The sequence below is a fragment of the Acipenser ruthenus genome, chromosome 1, assembly GCF_902713425.1.
Source record: "Acipenser ruthenus chromosome 1, fAciRut3.2 maternal haplotype, whole genome shotgun sequence".
Taxonomy (NCBI): domain Eukaryota; kingdom Metazoa; phylum Chordata; class Actinopteri; order Acipenseriformes; family Acipenseridae; genus Acipenser; species Acipenser ruthenus.
Window position 1 is genome coordinate 91,371,261 of NC_081189.1, and position 21,058 is coordinate 91,392,318.

The 21,058-nt window shown below is 40.0% G+C and overlaps 1 protein-coding gene across 5 annotated transcripts in view; it reads left to right on the top strand.

Moving 5' to 3' along the window:
* LOC117421529 (leucine-rich repeat and immunoglobulin-like domain-containing nogo receptor-interacting protein 2) overlaps positions 1-21,058 on the top strand; it is a 508,422-nt gene that overhangs the window by 215,357 nt on the left and 272,007 nt on the right. The window lies entirely within an intron of this gene.

Genomic DNA, 21,058 nt, shown 5'->3' on the forward strand with positions numbered 1-21,058 from the left:
TCTTTCAGATCATCCAACTTTGGCATCTCTGATTAAGAGGCAACCTGAAATGTAATATTGTATTTGAACAGTGTGGAAACTTCATTATTAAAATAATTGTGTTTGAAAGTGAAGAGAGGTACTCCACTTTCTCCACAATTTAGTTTTGTCAAGCTCATGGATTTTATTCCAGTTGTAGCAGGCTGGCCCTTAATTCAGTGAGTACAGGATGGCTGACAATCAGTGCTGTAGCAGTCTTCAGAGGCTACAACCAGATGATTATTGATAAATAATTTTCCCTAGATCAAACATGAAAGAGAATTCAAAGGAAGCAGAGAAGTAAATAGAACAGCCAGTGCTGCTTGATAAAGGTGAATGCTTTAGACATTTATTGCTGCACCAGTAGATGTGCATCTCCGTGCATCAGCACTTTTTTTATTTCATGTTTGAGTATCAGTATTACTTTAGTATCCTGTCCTTCCCAGGAAATGGAGAGAACCAGAGGCTTTCTTTACAGTGTTCTTTACTTTATTATTCATTGTAATTGCACCTTTGAGTACTGGTAATACTTGAGCAGAGAGAAGTATACAGTAATATCAATTAAAAAAAAATCTGGAGTACTGATCAAGCAATACAGACTGTCAGACAAAAAACAGTAATAACACTCAGTAGAGCAGTCTTGGATGAGGCATGCCAAACAAGCACCATCACAAGCAGCAACAATTGCTGACTGTATTCAAACAAGTTATATGTCACTAGCCTTCTATGATGAATGCATATAAAAAATAAATGCAACAAGATACATATTGTATTTTTTAAGGATTTTTAAGGAAAAGGTGTTTCAATGGGGTATGCTTTTTTTTTTCTTCATCGCTGTCAGAGTCGAAGATTATTTGTCTCGCTCGCTTGTTTGGTGCTGCTGTTGGAGGATGATTGTAAATCTTCACAGAGATAGATTTGTTAAAAGTGCCTAAAAACCACAAAGTGTGGGTGTTGTTGAGTGATTGAAAATGAGACATTATATGTATGAAAGTGGTCTCGGGGTGCACAGGAGTCAAATATGGGTCAAAGAGCAAGTATAATCTTCTAGATGAATATGCCATTTTGACGTCACTACTGTGGTATTATGCCTTTTTTGTTTCGAATGACTCAGGATGCAAATATATACACATATATACACAGTAGAGTCAATTATCCGATCATTGTTCAACCGTACTGTCTAATCAACCGAAGGCACCTATAATCACGTGATGAATTACGTGTGGTGTATTACGCACACAGCTTCTGCTGCTAAAATAACTACAAGATTTAGCTGCCAAAAAAAGGACCAGCAGACTGAGGCAAATTACACCTACAGAATTATTCATACCACCAAAACCTTAGATGGAGCATTGTGTGCTTTAAATTTGTTGCAGTTAAGCAAATTAAAAGTCACCTCGTTCTTGATTTTTCTTCTATTTTGTCAGTAAGGGCTGGAGATCCTGTCTGTTATTGAGCAGCTAAGAACTTTTATTTTATTAATTTCAATTGCACGTTATTACAATGCCTTAACAAGTATCAAAGTATAGAAACATTTTACTGATTTTTTAAAGTTTAATAATTCCTAAAGTTCTGCAATGTGTCACCTTTGCACTGAATTGTATTCTTTGATTTTCAAAGTTTGATATATGGTACATTTAATTACAGTATTTCATTACCTTACTGTAGGTGTTACATTTTTGCTGAATTGCATTAATTTAATGATTTGTAAAGCTTTGTAATTTTGTATGCTTAATGTGATTGAATAGGTTACTAGCTATATATCATGAGTAGGTACTTGTGTAGTAAGTACTTGTATATGTTAACTTTATTCTATACATTATTAAAAGGTACAGTAATTGTTCCCTTTCAATCTTGAAATGACTGGAGGAAATGTGACACATGACTTGAGCACATATTCAAAAAGCTCCCCGAAAGGCCCGCTGTGACTGCATATCTGTTGCAGTCTGGGAAAAAAACATTGCCATTTGATTCCTCACTCCAACCTGAGCAGACATGTCTTCACTTGCTCCGTTTTCGTGAGAATCTCTTTCTCTTCGAGGCTGTTTTGGCAAGTTATTACCTCGCATATTCCTCTTCGGAAGTTGGCTTGCCCCATCCTTTGGATGTGACAGTAGTTCTTTTCTGTATTTTTCAACTAATTCACACGGCGGGGGTGTTTTTAGTGTGGATTGCTGAGGAGCGGAGACTGCTGTTCCAGTTTCATTTAAAAAAAAAAAAAAACACTTTTGTTCTTTGACAAAATATTTGTTGTTTCTTTTCTGGCCCACGTTTGCACGTATTGCCAGACCAAATATTTGTTTTCTGTGTCTTAAAATCTATCACTGTCTAAACAGCACATTAACCCGGTGCATAGCACCTTGGGCTTTATTCAGTGGTACACAGCACTCCTGTGCATAGCAACCCCCGTGCACTCACCCAGTATCCCCATGTTCTTGACACCTAGCACTTCTGTGCATAGCACTGGTATATTATTTCCGTGCTTGGTGCAGGTGCATAGCACTCCCATGCAAAGCACCCTGTGCTCTTATTCACTGGTAAGCATGGTGTTTCACGTGTGAGGTGCGGGGCCAGACTCCCTCTGGAGGACAGCCACAATATGTGCGTCCAATGCCTGGGCTCTGAACAAGCCCAGCGGAAGCTGGCAAACCACACCTTTTGCAAGGTGTGCAGCAGCTTCCAAAAAAGGACCCGTGCTAAGAGGGCTGACTATGCTGAAGGTCGTTGTAAGCACTCACCAAATTAAGACGTGTTGGCCCTACAGGTTCAAATGTCTCAGCTGGCAAGCACTGTTGCTAATCAGCAATCATTGCTATAGTGCATTCTTAATCTGGCAGATCCCCCTGCACCCACTCCAGCCTTTGGGGTACTACCCACTCCCTCAGCCCCAGTACTAGCCCCTTCTCTCAGTCTGAGGTGACTGAGGAGGAGTAGGAGGATGTAGTGTCCCTGGCCGCCTCCATGGAGGAAGCGAGTGGGAACGCAGGAACCCTCCATGGTGGACTCCCAGTCAGAGGGTTATTTGGCTCTGTAACAGGGAAGATCTGTGCTGACTATCTGACACATGCATGATTCTGTAGGAAGAGGGCAGCAGCCCTGTAAGATCTGCCTGTCAATCATGGCAGTGACACAGAGAGGTTGGGTGAGGGTGTGCGGTCTCTCTCTCTCTCTCCGAGTGGTTGGGAAGCGGGGTCTTGGGGGGTCGCCTGGCCTATAAAAATAAATAACGCTTTGCTGTTTTTTGGCCCAGCCCATTTAGGAAGAACGATATTGCGGGTTCAGCGGTAACTTCTGTGGGGTACAGAGTCCTTGAGGCTGTTGCGCGGAAGCCTGTCAGTTAGGCTAGTGTTAGTGCCAGGGCAAGGCTTGTGGCTGCTTTGGCTCACTGTGACAGCTTGGGTCTGGAACCAACTCCCCAGTAATGTTGTTGAGACTGACAACCTGGGATCCTTCAAGAAACTGCTTGATGAGATTCTAGGATCAATAAGCGACTAACAACCAAATGAGCAAGGTGGGCTGAATGGCCTCCTCTCGTTTGTAAACTTTCTTATGTTCTTACATTTCCCAGCTCATAATGGTTGACATTTCGAGATTGAAAGGGAAAATAAAGAACAAAAAAAAGGTGCAGATCTGAACAATACACATAGCCCCGGCTCCACAGAGATAACACAGCCATAAACAAACAAGATAGCTGCTTCCGCATCCAGGGCTCAGAGAATATCACAGACATTTGCAGAGTTTTTTGAGATGTTATAGTAATAAAATAATGACTTGGATCGCATTATTGAGGAGTTTGGTGATAAGACAATTGATCAGGAGATGATTTATCAGTATGCACAACTATGAAGGGGTGTGTGAAAAATACAGCGAAGAAGGGGTGAGGAGGGGCTGGAGATGCAGTACAGCGTGGCCTGTTGATATGCAGTGCCTTTTAAACCTGTTTTACTGTGCAAAAAATACTTTTAAACAGAGCATGTAAAATAACCTGCGTGTGTGAAAATAAATTGGACCTGATGAGCCTGAAACGCGCTGAATAAATGGACCGTAAAGGGTTAAGCAACAGCTCCTGGATCGTGTTTAACCGTCTAATAATCACAAATTAGACAGATCACCTCGCTACATCCCCTTTTTGTACCGTCAATCACGCCCTTGGTTAACAATTGCAACCGCTCCTCCAATCCGCTGCTGCCACATAGCTTACCTTCCGGGTCAATGATTTGGTGTACCGTAGCCCCGCCCCCTTTCTAGATGGCCTAACCCTGGGAATTAATTGTCTGGCCATCCAGTCCAAGGCACTCTGTTCCCTTTACACAGCACCCTCACAGGTCAGAGGGAGATATATCACCAAGAATCATTCTCAGTCTCTGCCACAGAAGCCCCTGCCTGCGGGAACCGTGGTTCGCCACAATATTTTTGTATTTTCCTTTATTTATATTTATTTTGTATATATTGTTTGTTTTGCATTTTTATTGCCTGTAATATTGTATAATATTTTGCAATATGTAATATTGCCTGTAATATTTTGGATTAAAGTGTCTGCTAAATAATTACATAATAATAATAATAATAATAATAATAATAATAATAATAATAATAATAATAATAATAATAATAATAATAAGGTCTGAAAATAAAAAATGTTATCCCAAAGGCTACCCTTGTAATTACGCTGCATAACTTTAAAATGACTAGCCACTATGTAGATACTATTGTAAAATGACCAGCCCCTACGCTTGTGTAGCTCATTTATATTTATTGAGTCTGATTGGTCCAAATCAATACGTGTACTAAATATTTAAAACACGTACCAAATGGACTTTTCCTGCATTTTTTAATGCAAGCCTGTGAACGTAAGAGTATCTGTACATTTATTTAAAGTATTCGTCCAGAGGACTGCTGAGACACAGACATCAACTAGTCCTCATCAGATTTCATTCACCTTGGTGAACGGAAATTTCTAACCCTGAAATATATATATATATATATATATATATATATATATATATATATATATATATATATATATATTCTGTATGTTTTTGCTTTACTTTTGATTACCAAATATGTTATGTTAGTAGGCCAAAAACATACCACAAGTGTAAAATGAATTGATCAACAATATTTTGTAGTACTGGTGCAGGAATATTTTTCAACATTATCTTCTAACACCTATTGCCATCCCCACAGTTTAGTTATCTACGATTCTATAAAAGAGGAAACACTGCATAACAATTGCACAATGTAGCTATACCGTTCAAAGAGAAATTACAATTTTAAAACCCTATGATATTAGCAAGTTTGTAACTCTGAAGTTTACATGTAGCCAAGTACACAAATTAGATTAGACAACTTTTATTTGCACCTCTAAATTCTATACAGAATTACTAACAAGATAGCTTAGATTTGGGTAATGAGACAGGCCCCAACACACACCATGACAGTTCCCCAACTTTATAAAAAGCAACAGCATTTGCTGGTCAATGAAATAGAGTATTACCCCCTGGGAGAACTGACCTTTGCTTTTAAGTGCAAGTCTATTCTCAGTGGATAGTTCTTTGACTTTGAACAAGATGTTAAGAATATATATATATATATATATATATATATATATATATATATATATATATATATATATACAGACGTGCTCAAATTTGTTGGTACCCCTCCACAAAAAACGAATAATGCACAATTTTCTATGAAATAACTTGAAACTGACAAAAGTAATTGGCATCCACCATTGTTTATTCCATATTTAATAGAAATCAGACTTTGCTTTTGATTTTTTATTCAACATAATATTGTAAATAATAAAACAAATGAAAATGGCATGGACAAAAATGATGGGACCGCTAACCTAATATTGTGTTGCACAGCCTTTAGAGGCAATCACTGCAATCAAACATTTTCTGTAGCTCTCAATGAGACTTCTGCACCTGTTAACAGGTAGTTTGGCCCACTCTTCCTGAGCAAACTGCTCCAGCTGTCTCAGGTTTGATGGGTGCCTTCTCCAGACTGCAAGTTTCAGCTCTTTCCATAGATGTTCGATAGGATTCAGATCAGGACTCATAGAAGGCCACTTCAGAATAGTCCAATGTTTTGTTCTTATCCATTCTTGTGTGCTTTTAGCTGTGTGTTTTGGGTCATTATCCTGTTGGAGGACCCATGACCTGCGACTGAGACAGAGCTTTCTGACACTGGGCAGTACGTTTCGCTCCAGAATGCCTTGATAGTCTTGAGATTTCATTGTGCCCTGCACAGATTCAAGGCACCCTGTGCCAGGTGCAGCAAAGCAGCCCCAAAACATAACCGAGTCTCCTCCATGTTTCACTGTAGGTATGGTGTTCTTTTCTTTGAAAGCTTCATTTTTTTGTCTGTCAACATAGAGCTGATGTGACTTGCCAAAAAGCTCCAGTTTTGACTTATCTGTCCAAAGGACATTCTCCCAGAAGGATTGTGGCTTGTCAATATGCATTTTAGCAAATTCCAGGCTGGCTTTTTTATGTTTTTCTTTCAAAAGTGGAGTCCTCCTGGGTCTTCTTCCATGAAGCCCACTTTCGCTCAAAAAGCGACGGATGGTGCGATCAGAAACTGACGTACCTTCACCTTGGAGTTCAGCTTGTATCTCTTTGGCAGTTATCCTTGGTTCTTTTTCTACCATTCGCACTATCCTTCTGTTCAATCTGGGGTCGATTTTCCTCTTGCGGCCATGCCCAGGGAGGTTGGCTACAGTTCCATGAACCTTAAACTTCTTAATAATATTTGCAACTGTTGTCACAGGAACATCAAGCTGCTTGGAGATGGTCTTGTAGCCTTTACCTTTACCATGCTTGTCTATTATTTTCTTTCTGATCTCCTCAGACAACTCTCTCCTTTGCTTTCTCTGGTCCATGTTCAGTGTGGTGCACACAATGATACCAAACAGCACAGTGACTACTTTTCTCCATTTAAATAGGCTGAATGACTGATTACAAGATTGGAGAGATGTGTGATACTGATTAAAGAAACTAATTAGTTTGAAATATCACTATAATCCAATTATTTATTATCTTTTCTAAGGGGTACCAACAAATGTGTCCAGGCCATTTTAGAATATCTTTGCAGAATAAGCAATAATTCATCTCTTTTCACAGCTTCTTTGCTTTATTCTATGACATACCAAAGGCATGCAAGTATACATGATAAAATAGCTTTTAATTTCATCACTTTTCAGGAGGAATGAAGCATTATTTCAATGAGCTGTAAGGGTACCAACAAATTTGAGCACGTCTGTATATATATTGTAAGATAGCGGGTTGTGAGAGACAGCAGGGAGGGGGTTAAAACCTCCCTGCGAGAAATGCACCTTTTTGTTTAATTTGTGTTTCATTGATTTGTTAATTGTTTTATTATTTAATTATCATCCGCACCTGGGCGTTATTGGAAATTAGGCCCAGGTGCGGGGTTTAAAAGGAGAGCAGGCAGTCTGTTCGGGGCTGCAGAGTGGAAGGAGGCAGAGAGGTGCGCTGTCTCCAGGTAGCCAAAGGAAAGAGAGCGAAAAAGTAAGTGCGGTTTCAAACCGGTGTGTTTGGAGAAGGGCGGGTAAACAGCATAGCTGTCCCGCGTTAGTCAGGGTGTTCCTGCAAGTCGAGTTAGTGCTCAAGAGGAGCTAGGTGTTTGTTTTGCTTTTGTATTTTGTTGGTGTTATTTTTGTGTTTATTAAAAATATAGCGCGTCAGCGCTTGAAAAATCCATTCCTGTGTTCCTGGGTCAAGTTCTTAAAGGGGCAACGAACCCGAGTGAGGGTGAGTCCTTCACAATATATATATATATATAGGTTATTGGTTTAAAAGAGTCAACAGTATTGATTTGACACAGTAAAATCACATTTGGAAATTGAAATATTTAAGTCTTTAAGTCAAAAAGAATATACCCGGTTTTATTTGTTGTCACAAGGAATAACACTTGTCATGCAAACTATGTTAACGAGTACATGATAAAGATAAACATGGTGTGCTAAATTTATTTTCAATGTTTTAGCTTAAATACATAAAAACTCATGTTATTTGTCAAGTTAGCTACATTTTTGATTTTGTCAAATGGTTTAATAAAATTCCTTAATATGAAGAACGCTACCCTCCAACAAGTATTGGAAGATGCATGTCTTGGTACTGTACAAATACTAAAATTATACTTATTTTCTGAAAAATCTACCTAAAATTCTAAAATGTTTCCATTTTCTATATTGAAAACAACATGGATCCAATTAAGATAAAATCTTCCAGAGATTTCAAATTAACCTTTAGACTGGTACCCTTTAGGCCAGTTGACTTATAATGATGCAGAGGCCATTTAACCCTTTGCATTACTGGTTTTCATATTCTTGAAATGCAACGTGGATCATAGATTTATTTATTTTAGCAGAAATGAAATTCCAATTGGTAAAAACAATGTATTAGACTGCAACATAATGTTTATGGACTGGAAGCCATTGTCATATTTTATCACTTTAACCCAACAATACCCAGAGCTTTACAGTAAATTGTGGAAAAAAACAACAGAATCGATATATTATTTAAATACTTAGTAGATGCCCTGGCTCGTGTACCTGGAGAAGTGAATGCTGCTTTAAAAAGTAGAAACCCTTTATGACACCATTGTTTCATTCCATAGTAATGGCAAAAAAAAAAAAAAAATGATTAAAGAAAGTGTTGAACCTGAGTTCATACTGGAGACCCTAAGAAAATTACACAGAGAAGTCCAGACACTATTGGATTTTTCCTGGGTCATTTCTAAAACCTTTGGGCATTGGATAAAAAAACAGCATGATTTTCAACAATGTCTGCTTGGAAGAATGCAGTACAAAACAACAGTAATTTATTACCCATCACATCAAATACTGATTGTGGGACACTGCTGCTTTAATTTTCAGTGTCTAACTGAGAAGGTATTTTATCTATATGCATCATAATAATGTATACCTATATTTATCTATTTCTATGTTTAGACACCTTCTCCCTTATTTTTCATAGGATTCAAATATCATCATGGAGCGGGAAGACCAAATAACCACATATAAAGTATTTTACATCTATTTTCTGAACACCAGCGAAAGAGTACAATATGATAACTCACTCTGAATGGAGCTGTGAAAACTTTGTTTCAAATTGTAATTGGTTTAAATTAAGACCAAAGTCACGTGATGGGGGAAAGATGGCCTTTAACCAGCTTTTACATGGGCAGCATTACATTAAACCAAGGCTCTAATTTGGAAGTCCATGAAATAAGACAAAAAGTTTTTAGAATATAAAAATGGTTTACAGTGGCTATGAAGGTGCTAAAACATGCCTTGAAATAAACCACATTCAAGTCACCTTCACTGGTATAAAAAATAACAAGGCAGCAACTAGACAAATTCATTTACAGAATAATGATTCTGGAAGCATTTACCATTTAAGTAAGCAGCTTTGCCTTTGTAGCTGCATAGTTACAACACAGGCCACTGGTGGAGAGTGAATATACATGTAATAGACGACCTACTGAAAATGCAGACCTTAATAGACACTTAATTTGAAAAACGCATTAAACCTTATAGTAATGAATACTGGATAATGCTTGTGACATTTGGCCTTTCTTACCTTACACAACTTTAAAATCCTGTATGCTGTATCAAGGCAAATTCAGTTATTCCTACCTTTTCAATAAAACCAACCCGATTTAGCATTCAGAAGTGTATATATATATATATATATATATATGTATGTATGTATATATAATTTTAATTTAGTAGTTGCCAATTGTTTTTATCATTTTCTACCCAATTTAGAATAGCCCATTATTTTTACGATCAGCCCACCGCTACCACCCCCGCGCTGAAGCGTCTGTCCTCCACAGAGTGTGCAGTCAGCCGACCGCTTCTTTTACACACTGCAGGCACACCATGCAGCCACCTCAGAGCTACGGCGTCGGAAGACAACGCAGCTCAGGGCAGCTTGCAGGCAAGCCCGCAGGCGCCCGGCCAGACTACAGGGGTCGCTGGTGCGTGGTGAGCTGAACCAAAAAAAAAATTAAATATGACAGTAATCAGAGACTTCACTTTTATTTTTCAGCCTCTGGATATATTCTCCAGCTACAGACCCATCCATCTTAGCCCAGGCTTGCTCTGTTGTCTTTGCCTGTCAAGACCCATCTTCTATGTTATTTCAGCCCACTGCACAAGCAGCCGCAGACCAACACTCCGTCTCTGCTCCCACGTCAAACAGCTGGCTTGTGCAAAAAATGAATGGGAACGTCCGTGGCAGTGGACTGTCTCTCTTAGCGCAGAATGTTATGAAAACCTTGGTGCATTATAGTATACATGACTGAAAATGCTAAATTCTTAGATAACATGAATATGAGAACAAAACATAGTGTAATATTTTTTAACTTTCATAACGTAAGAGGTGCCGGCTCTTTGATCCGTCAAGCCCAGAGGTACCAGGACTGTGCCCTGGCACAAATTAAGCACTGAGTAAAACCATTCTTGTAACCAAACAGACCTGCGTGCATTACCATCTGTTTTCTGTTCTCTTTTTCTTATAGATATCCGTGTCAGTTAATTTTAGCTACATCATTTTTTGTTTAATTTACTATTAACAGAAAGCAACTCACAACTCCAGGGGCAGATGTACTAAAGTGTTGCGGCTGTTGCAATAGTTGCAAACCAGTTACAAAAGAGTTGGAAGTCTAGGGTGAAATGTACTAAACAAGCGCAATGCTGTTAGCGACTTTTTAGGGAATGCTTTGCAGCAGCAATTTTTCTTTGCAGTTCAGCCTTAGGTGAATATGTAATTATGGGCGTTCCATCATAAATTCGCAAAAATGGGATTGAGTGCAAATGAGCATTCTCAAATATTATAAGGAGATGTACTAAAGCTGCTGGCAATTGCTACACTTACAATTGCATCAATTTGTTAAGAAGCACATTTTAAACAGTCACAATTAGCAAACCTTTTAAAGGCAGTATGAAAAACACTATCCCCCTAACCATGGCTGCTGTAATTGCAACAAAAAGGAGACATTATCTTCAGCAAGAATGAATGATTTGTAGGATGAGAAGAGAAAGAGTATTCCGTACCCGCATTAGCCTCTTTGATTTAAATGAAGACCAAATTAAGCAGAGGTACAGGCTCGGCAGCCACATAATTATTGAGCTGCTGTCTGATTTAAAAGATGACCTGGAGCCTGTCACCCAGAGAAGCCATGCTATACCTTGCAGCAGTCAAACTATTGTCCACCCTGCATTATCTTGCCTCTGGGTGCTTTCAGGGGACTGTGGTAGCTGTTGCTGGCATTTCCCAGTCTGCTTTTTCTCGTGCATTGCCAGTTGTGCTCGATGCATTTTTCAGACAAACACCCAAATACTTATTTTTCCCTAAACGCAGGGTGTACTTACAAGCCTTGGAAACAAATTTCTATTACATTTCTGGTTTTCTGGAGCAGTAGACTGCACATATGTACCGCTAACCACGCCAGATCATTCTGAGCATCTGTATAGGAATAGGAAACACACCTATTCTATTATTGTGCAGGTGGTTTGTAATTGTGCACAATTTAGCACTGCACCACTAACTAGCTTAAATAAAAACTGACAGTATACATTTGGCTTGTAGGCTACTCATGATAATACGAATTAGCGGTATAATGCAAAATTTGTTGCTGGTCCCTTGAAATTGGTATTAACGAGAATTGATTGTCCTCCTGTAAGTATCATTTTCAATGCGGCACCATGATCTGTTTTGTGTTAATTGTCTAGGCTATTAAGTAGGCCAAGTTAATAATAATGATAATTTAAAAAAAAAAAGGCTAAAATCATTTAGTTTCAATTTAAAATATTTTATTCAGATTGTACACCAATGTACAATGCAGCAGTGTGATTTATTTTGTGTTACCGCTAGCCTACATGCTAAATTAAAAAGAAAGTTTGCTCTCTTTTCAATGGACCTGGCTTTACACCAAGGAAAATGAACCAAAAAATGTTTTATTTTAAAAAACGAGGTGGAGTTCAAGTAGCATATTCTGGATTTTGTAGTAAACACTAATATTACCATTTTTACATTATTGTTAAAGAAACCAGTAGTTTCATAAATATCACGCATTTATTTAAACCAAATTTGGACATTTAGGTAATTTTGTTTTATAGGCAATTAAATGTCAAATATTTAACCAATGTAACTGAGTCCTTTAATGGGGATTCTCAGGGTTCCTCAGTAAATGGTGATGGACTGGCACATTTCTGATGACTTTTCCAAGATTATCTGCAGTCCTTTCATTGCACTTGTTTTCAAATCAATGCAGCTAATTTCTACCAGACCCAATCTGGACAACATATAGAGAAGCATTCCCTGGATGACCTAATTAAGCAGACAAGCAGAAGCCAAAAATGTGGCCTTGTATATACAGTAGCTAGCCAGATGATGACTGCTGTCCTTCCCACTCCATTGGCCAAAGCTTCCCATTAAATCTTCATAATTCTATTGAATATGTTATTCAATACCACATGAACATTTTAATACTTTAGCACCTTGTTTGAGTTGCTCAGCTCCAAATGTTGTAAATCTGCTGTTGAGAAGCCATAATTCCAACTTCACTAAGTCATACATGACTGTTAAACCCACTGGTGATAGAGGGGATGGCTAGTAAAAGAGAGATGGCTAGTAAAAGTTTTAGTTTTTCATATTGCAATGCATAAGAGGTGTTGATTCTTCGTTTCAGCACATTCCAGTGAACCTGAATAATTTTTCCATACTGTTTGAACCAGCCACCCATAGAGGGAGAACATATTATAACTGCTTGCTCCATAAAGATTTTAAACAAAACCATGACTAAAATATAGATTTTTTTGTGTGTGTTAATGTATTAAAAATGAGTTAACAAAATCATATCCCTAACCTACTTCATTAAAGAGTACTTTTTGATTGCCTCAAATTCTCTCCACTTATATATACCTACAGAAATACATATTGATTGAAAAATCTGTATTATGTAAGATGTATCAATCAGTCTTTATTTTATAAAGCGCCTTTCATAGTGGACCACCATCACAAAGTGCTTTAAAAGATGCAGAAACAACAAGAAAATCCATAATACTTTAAATAAAGAGAAATGCATAATACATGATATACAGTAAAAAAATAAAATGCATAATACATTAAATACAGTGGAAAGTGCATAATACATGATAGTATTTAATAATATATTAAATAGTAGCATGGAAAGCAAGAGAGGACAAGTGGGTCTTGAGAGGTGATTTAAAGCGAGCGACGGTGGGAGCATCACACACCAAACTGGGAGAGAGTTCCAAAGACTCTGGGCCATGAAGCTAAATGAGCGTTCTCCAAGTGTGGTGCACTTTTGCTTGGGTATAACAAGCAGGCCAGTCAAATTATAAGACTATAAGAAGGTTTACAAACGAGAGGAGGCCATTCAGCTCATCTTGCTCGTTTGGTTGGTACTAGCTTATTGATCCCAGAATCTCATCAAGCAGCTTCTTGAAGGATCCCAGGGTGTCAGCTTCAACAACATTACTGGGGAGTTGGTTCCAGACCCTCACAATTCTCTGTGTAAAAAAGGGCCTCCTATTTTCTTTTCTGAATGTTCCTTTATCTAATCTCCATTTGTGACCCCTGGTCCTTGTTTCTTTTTTCAGGTCAAAAAAGTCCCCTGGGTCGACATTGTCTATACCTTTTATGATTTTGAATGTTTGAATCAGATCGCCGCGTAGTCTTCTTTGTTTAAGACTGAATAGATTAAATTCTTTTAGCCTGTCTGCATACGACATGCCTTTTAAACCCGAGATAATTCTGGTTGCTCTTCTTTGCACTCTTTCTAGCGCAGCAATATCTTTTTTGTAACGAGGTGACCAGAACTGAACACAATATTCTAGGTGAGGTCTTACTAATGCATTGTAAAGTTTTAACATTACTTCCCTTGATTTAAATTCAACACTTCTCACAATATATCTGAGCATCTTGTTGGCCTTTTTTATAGCTTCCCCACATTGTCTAGATGAAGACATTTCTGAGTCAACATAAACTCCTAGGTCTTTTTCATAGTTCCATTCTTCAATTTCAGTATCTCCCATATGATATTTATAATGCACTTTTTTTTTTTGCCTGCATGCAATACTTTACAATTTTCCCTATTAAATGTCATTTTCCATGTGTCTGCCCAGTTCTGAATGCTGTCTAGATCATTTTGAATGACCTTTGCTGCTGCAACAGTGTTTGCCACTCCTCCTATTTTTGTGTCGTCTGCAAATTTAACGAGTTTGCTTACTATACCAGAATCTAAATCATTAATGTAGATTAGGAATAGCAGAGGACCTAATACTGATCCCTGTGGTACACCACTGGTTACCCCGCTCCATTTTGAGATTTCTCCTCTAATCAGTACTTTCTGTTTTCTACATGTTAACCACTCCCTAATCCATGTGCATGCATTTCCTTGAATCCATACTGCTTTCAGTTTGAGAATTAATCTTTTATGCAGGACTTTGTCAAAAGCTTTCTGGAAATCTATATAAACCATGTCGTATGCTTTGCAATTATCCATTGTCAGTGTTGCATCCTCAAAAAAGTCAAGCAGGTTAGTTAGACATGATCTCCCTTTACTAAAAACCATGATGACTGTCTCCCAGGATATAATCCAGATATTTATGACAAATATCTAGATTATCCTGATTGTCAGAATTCCAATACTTTGACATAAATGAGCACAGGATTTGTCCCCTTTTGCCTGGTTATAGTGTGTGTGTGTGTTTTTTGTTTGTTTGTTTTGTTTTTATTGAAGATGAATACCCATATGTGGCAAAGTGCCCCGCCCCTGTGTGCATTTGTGTGTTCTGTGTATGTATGTATGCGTGCGTATGTTAATGTTGGTGTATAGATTGGTACACGGGATATAAACGGGTCTGTGTTTCACGTATATTTAAAAAGTGTATATTTGTATTTAGGCACGGGATTGCACATCACGCACGTGCATTTAAAATATAATATGTGAACACGGGGTTTCACGTAATGAATTCACGTGCTGGGATTCAAGTGAATAATTAATTAGTAATTGAATCCCAGCACAACAGTATATATAGAGACACGTAGCACTCAGTCGGGGTTAGGTGTTCGGTGAGTGGAGAACGAGTGTGGAGAAGGAGGTAATAAGAAGAAGAAGAATAATAATAATAATAATAATAATAATAATAAGGAAAGAACTGTCTCACTCACCGTGTTTCGTTTGTCTGTCTGTCTGTTTACTGTCTAGTCCGTTTTGTTTGTCTTTTTATTTTGGCGTGTAGTGCCGTGTCCTGTGTTTTTGTTGTGTTCCAACCTTTTATTTTCTGTGCTGTTAATTATTAAATGCTGAGCGCGATCACGCGCTCAGCTTAAACAAACCACATCTCTCTGTTTATTTACTTCCTGCTTCTGGTCTGACACCACCCACTCCGGCCGTCTTTGTGACACGTGGTGTCCTGCGTGGGATCGACAGCGCCTCCAGGACTCAGGCCAGAGCAGGAACCGCAGTTTGGATTTAAAAAAAAGAAAAAAAAAAAAAAAAAAAAGAAATGGCAGAAGACGCCATCAAAGTGCGGGACTGGATGCTGGAGAATGCTGGGCTGGAGGCCCAGTCTCTGCCCATAGTCGTCCAGGCCCTGTGGATGATGGACAGTGAGAGATGGGAGGCCTATCAGCAGGAACACACCCCAAACACCTTGGAGGAGGGTGTGGAGTTTGTCCTCAACTACCTGGAGGCAACCATAAATGGAACAGCAGCCCAGGTAGCAGGACCACCAGCAGAGGAGTACCTGCTGTCCCCATCTCCACCAGCAGAGGGTGAGTACCTGCTGTCTCCATCTCCACCAGCAGAGGGTGAGTACCTGCTGTCCCCATCTCCACCAGCAGAGGGTGAATGCCTGCTGGTTTTGCCTCCACAGCCCAAATGGGAGGAGCCTGAGCATCCACAGCCCAAATGGGAGGAGCCCAAGCGGAAGGAGCCCGAATGTCCTACGCCTGAGTGGGAGGAGCCCGAATGTCCTACGCCTGAGTGGGAGGAGCCCGAATGTCCTACGCCTAAGTGGGAGGAGCCCGAACGTCCTACGCCTGAGTGGGAGGAGCCCGAACGTCCTACGCCTGAGTGGGAGGAGCCCGAACGTCCTACGTCTGAGTGGGAGGAGCCCGAACGTCCTACGCCTGAGTTGGGGGAGCCTGAACGTCCACAGCCCAACAGGGAGGAGTCGGGGCGTCCACAGCCCAACAGGGAGGAGTCGGGGCGTCCACAGCCCAACAGGGAGGAGTCGGGGCGTCCACAGCCCAACAGGGAGGAGTCGGGGCGTCCACAGCCCAACAGGGAGGAGTCGGGGCGTCCACAGCCCAACAGGGAGGAGTCGGGGCGTCCACAGCCCAAAGGGAGGCAAGTCGGGGCTTCCACAGCCCTGGGACCCAAGCCACCAGCAGAGGGAAAATGCCTGCTGGTTCAGCCCCAAGAGCCAGAAGGGGAGGAGTTACAGGCTCAACCCCCTGAAAATTTTTTGGGGGGAGAAGGGCAGGATGCTGGTGTCCCCCAGCAGCCTCTCGCTATGCTGCTGAAGGCAGCACGGCGTGCACATGCCCAGCCGCCACAGCAGAGGGAGCCAGCACCTCCAGGAGCAGAGGAGCAGGAGCTGCCTCTGCCTCCACCACCTCCAGGAGCAGAGGAGCAGGAGCTGCCTCTGCCTCCGCCACCACCACCGCAAGGAGCAGGAGCTGCCTCTGCCTCCGCCACCACCACCGCAAGGAGCAGAGGAGCAGGAGCTGCCTCTGCCTCCGCCACCACCACCGCAAGGAGCAGAGGAGCTGGAGCTGCCTCTGCCTCCACCACCGCCAGGAGCAGAGGAGCAGGAGCTGCCTCTGCCTCCGCCACCACCACCGCAAGGAGCAGAGGAGCTGGAGCTGCCTCTGCCTCCACCACCGCCAGGAGCAGAGGAGCTGGAGCTGCCTCTGCCTCCACCACCGCCAGGAGCAGAGGAGCTGGAGCTGCCTCTGCCTCCACCACCGCCCGGAGCAGAGGAGCAGGAGCTGCCTCTGCTGCCCGTACCTCCGCAGGGAGTACGGTGGCCGGAGCCCCAGAAAGGGGAGCTGCCGGCCACGAAGAAGGGGGAGGAGGTCTGGAGACCACTTTCCCCAGCAGCAGTTTCGCTGCAGGAGTTCTTGTGGCCGGAGCCCCACAGGAGGGAGCTGCCGGCTACGAAGAAGGGGGAGGTCGGGGGACCACCTGCCCCCGCAGCTTTTTCGCTGCAGGACGGGACCAACAGGCTGTCAGCCGTGCCACTACCAGCAGGGGTGCTGACAGCATTGCCAGCCAAGGGCCCACTGAAGCCTCCCTTCCCAGTCCGAGACTTTGTTCTGGACTGCTGGGTTTTTAAGGGGGGAGGTGGCCGTTGAGGCCATGTGTGCTGCGCACAAGGGGGGGTATATGTGGCAAAGTACCCCGCCCCTGTGTGCATTTGTGTGTTCTGTGTATGTATGTATGCGTGCGTATGTTAATGTTGGTGTATAGATTGGTACACGGGATATAAACGGGTCTGTGTTTCACGTATATTTAAAAAGTGTATATTTGTATTTAGGCACGGGATTGCACATCACGCACGTGCATTTAAAATGTAATATGTGAACACGGGGTTTCACGTAATGAATTCACGTGCTGGGATTCAAGTGAATAATTAATTAGTAATTGAATCCCAGCACAACAGTATATATAGAGACACGTAGCACTCAGTCGGGGTTAGGTGTTCGGTGAGTGGAGAACGAGTGTGGAGAAGGAGGTAATAAGAAGAAGAAGAATAATAATAGTAATAATAATAATAATAATAATAATAATAAGGAAAGAACTGTCTCACTCACCGTGTTTCGTTTGTCTGTCTGTCTGTTTACTGTCTAGTCCGTTTTGTTTGTCTTTTTATTTTGGCGTGTAGTGCCGTGTCCTGTGTTTTTGTTGTGTTCCAACCTTTTATTTTCTGTGCTGTTAATTATTAAATGCTGAGCGCGATCACGCGCTCAGCTTAAACAAACCACATCTCTCTGTTTATTTACTTCCTGCTTCTGGTCTGACACCACCCACTCCGGCCGTCTTTGTGACACCATATTTTCTAGGTTTTACATGATCACTGGTTTTTATTTGAGGGCTATATATAGTGAGTGAATCAACGGATATTGATAAATAAATAATGCCTTTTCAAGTCTTGTAATGCCGCACACCACCTTTCTTACAACCTAGTACATTATGTATTTTAATTATGGTGTGACAAATTAAATATAATTTGAACCATGCTGCATTTTAAAAGCAACTTTGTGCCTGAAATATCAGGTATCTTGACTAATGTATTATTTGTGGTATTTAGAATAATTTAGTATATATTTTTCTGTTTTAGACATCAGTACCTCTCAAATATGTGTCTCTTCTACTCATGGATGTAAGAAATACTGTGCATCACAGAACAAATTGGGTATTTGCAGGTGGCAGATTATGGGCTCACTCCTGTGTACCAGCTGTATTTAGACATTACACAAGTTTGAAAGATTTTCTTTAGGTCACAGGAGTTCTTTAATTCAGGATGTGATTAATGAAAGAAAATTATATACTAGGTAGATCTAAATAAGAAGACTATGATCTAATATGCTTTTTAAATGACTTCCCTATGTTTCCAATTTTGAAAAATTATAATATTAAATGTATATCCTTTGAATTATCTTGTATGTATCTTGTATACAGGATGAAGATACTTTATTTTGAACACTTTTCAGTAAATCAATCTTGCATAACTATAGACACTAAAACTTCTTTTTTAATATCTTCACTTAGTGATTGTGTCATTGTGCATATTGACTAACAACTGTTAGCTATCACAATCCTTTTCTCAGTCAATAATTTCTTCTGACCACACATAGACCAGTCATTAGTTAATTGTTGACTTTTCATAAAGATATGTGAAACAGAGTTGCTTATTTATCCAGATGCAGATGCTCCATCTAGTTGGAGACCTATACTGCCTGACAAAAAATTATTGAGTGACCTGTACTGTACCTATACGCTAGGAAAATAGATTTCAGTGGAAATAGGCAAGTCTTGTCCAGTGTTGAATCAGTTTATGTTATGTCCTCTGTGCACGCATTCGATTATTTACGTTGCTGTTTTGCCTTTTTTCCATTTACAGCCTGCTTCATTCTTTAATCACAAACTTCCATTTTGTTCCGTAATTCCTCCACTCCAAACTCCACCCCTAAATGGGAGACATCACAGCACAGCCACCAATGGCACTCCATCTTAAACCTTTTACTAAAATAAAGCAAGCTGTGGGTGTAGCTATTTTGCCAGAGGGAACATATTCAATTTCAACAGAATGAAACCACAAGAACTGCTACTTCATGGAAGTAAATGGATTTACAATTGTTTTATACCTCTGACAGTGCCTTGGCAAGCCAGTGGGACAAACATAATCTGTAACATAAGAGAGCAAACAAGTGCACTACAAACATAAAGAAACAAGATCAGTAATTATACTAACCACAGGTGTTTTTTTTAGCTATGTTCTCCCCATGATGATGACAAACACAAAGATTGAAAATAGGGCAATCTGTGATATGGAGGATAATTTTAAGATGTATTAAAGAAAGGTACTTAAAGAAATGGTCAGAAACAACTATAAAAGAGTATGGTCAAATAAACAGCGAAGCATTTTCTAATTATTAAAAGCAACCAAGATAACTACTGCATTGTATTTTAGTTTACCTGTATAAGCAATTACAAGCATATGCATTTACATGTTGGCTTACAGCGGTGTCCTCTCCTTCAGTTTAAGATAAGAAAAACAAATGGAAAACAGGCTCTAGAAATAAGAAACATTAGATTGAGAATTGCAGTTACGTGGGTGCAAGACTGAAAATCTTTTTGAGCAAATATACTGTTTGGTACTCTTAACATACTAAATACATCATTTCCCCAATGCTTTACTTTCCTCTAGGATCAACACATATTTAACAATTCTTGATGTCTAGTTTTTCCCACCGGTGAAGAAATGATGGAAAACAGCATGTCATCATCAATATACAGTAATTATACTTATTTGCATGCATTAGTGATTCTGATGGACAACAGGTGATGCTTTCAATGGGTGTTACAGATGATAAAGTTATGTCCTTGAATCACTGATTAGTAGTCTAATAGAATAGCATTTGACATTAAATAGTGGTGATGGTGATATTTATCACAATCAATTACATGTATTACTGATGAAGGTTTTAATAATATACGGGTGTGATGGGGTGCTAGCTCGCCCCTATAAATTTGTGTTTTGTTATTGTTGTATTTTTACTATTTTTATTATGGTTTTTGTGATTTTTGGTTTGTTTTGGATTGGCAGGGAGGGGGTTAAATGCCTCCCTGTAAAAATGCATGTGAGAATGTGGCTGGAGCCTTAAGTGTTTAATTGTTAATTATTAGTTAATTGGGCTCCAGCCACAGACTATAAAAGACAGCTGAAACCCTTTGTTAGGGGGAGGGTTTTTTTTTTTTTTTGGGTGAGTTTGTTTGTTGGTGTGCTGTGCTGTGCTGTGCTGTGCTGTGCTGTGCTGTGCTGTTTAGTTTAGTTTTGTTGAGAAAGAAACTGTAGTGAAGGCTAATGCCCAGCCTAGATTTCTGTATTTTGTTTAAACCTTTTGTTTGGGCCCTTGTGCCTATTTATTTGATTATTTTTGTTTAATAAAGATCATTATTTTGCCCCTTCCACTGTCTCTGAGCCTCAAACCTCTGTCATCCTGCCACAACGGGCCATATTGTACACATGCATGTGAGAAAATAAAGTTGACAACTGATCTTTTGGGTTTGTGGATAAAGTGAAAAGTTGTATGGTTTAAAATGTAGGGTTTCCCTGTTTTTAGGTTGAAAAGCAGGTGACACTAACCATGGCATTATTGAAAATAAATTACTGTAGTCATAGTAGTTGATGTAATGAATGGGGTATGTTTGTCACCATGGCATACAGCAGATGAAATGTTTT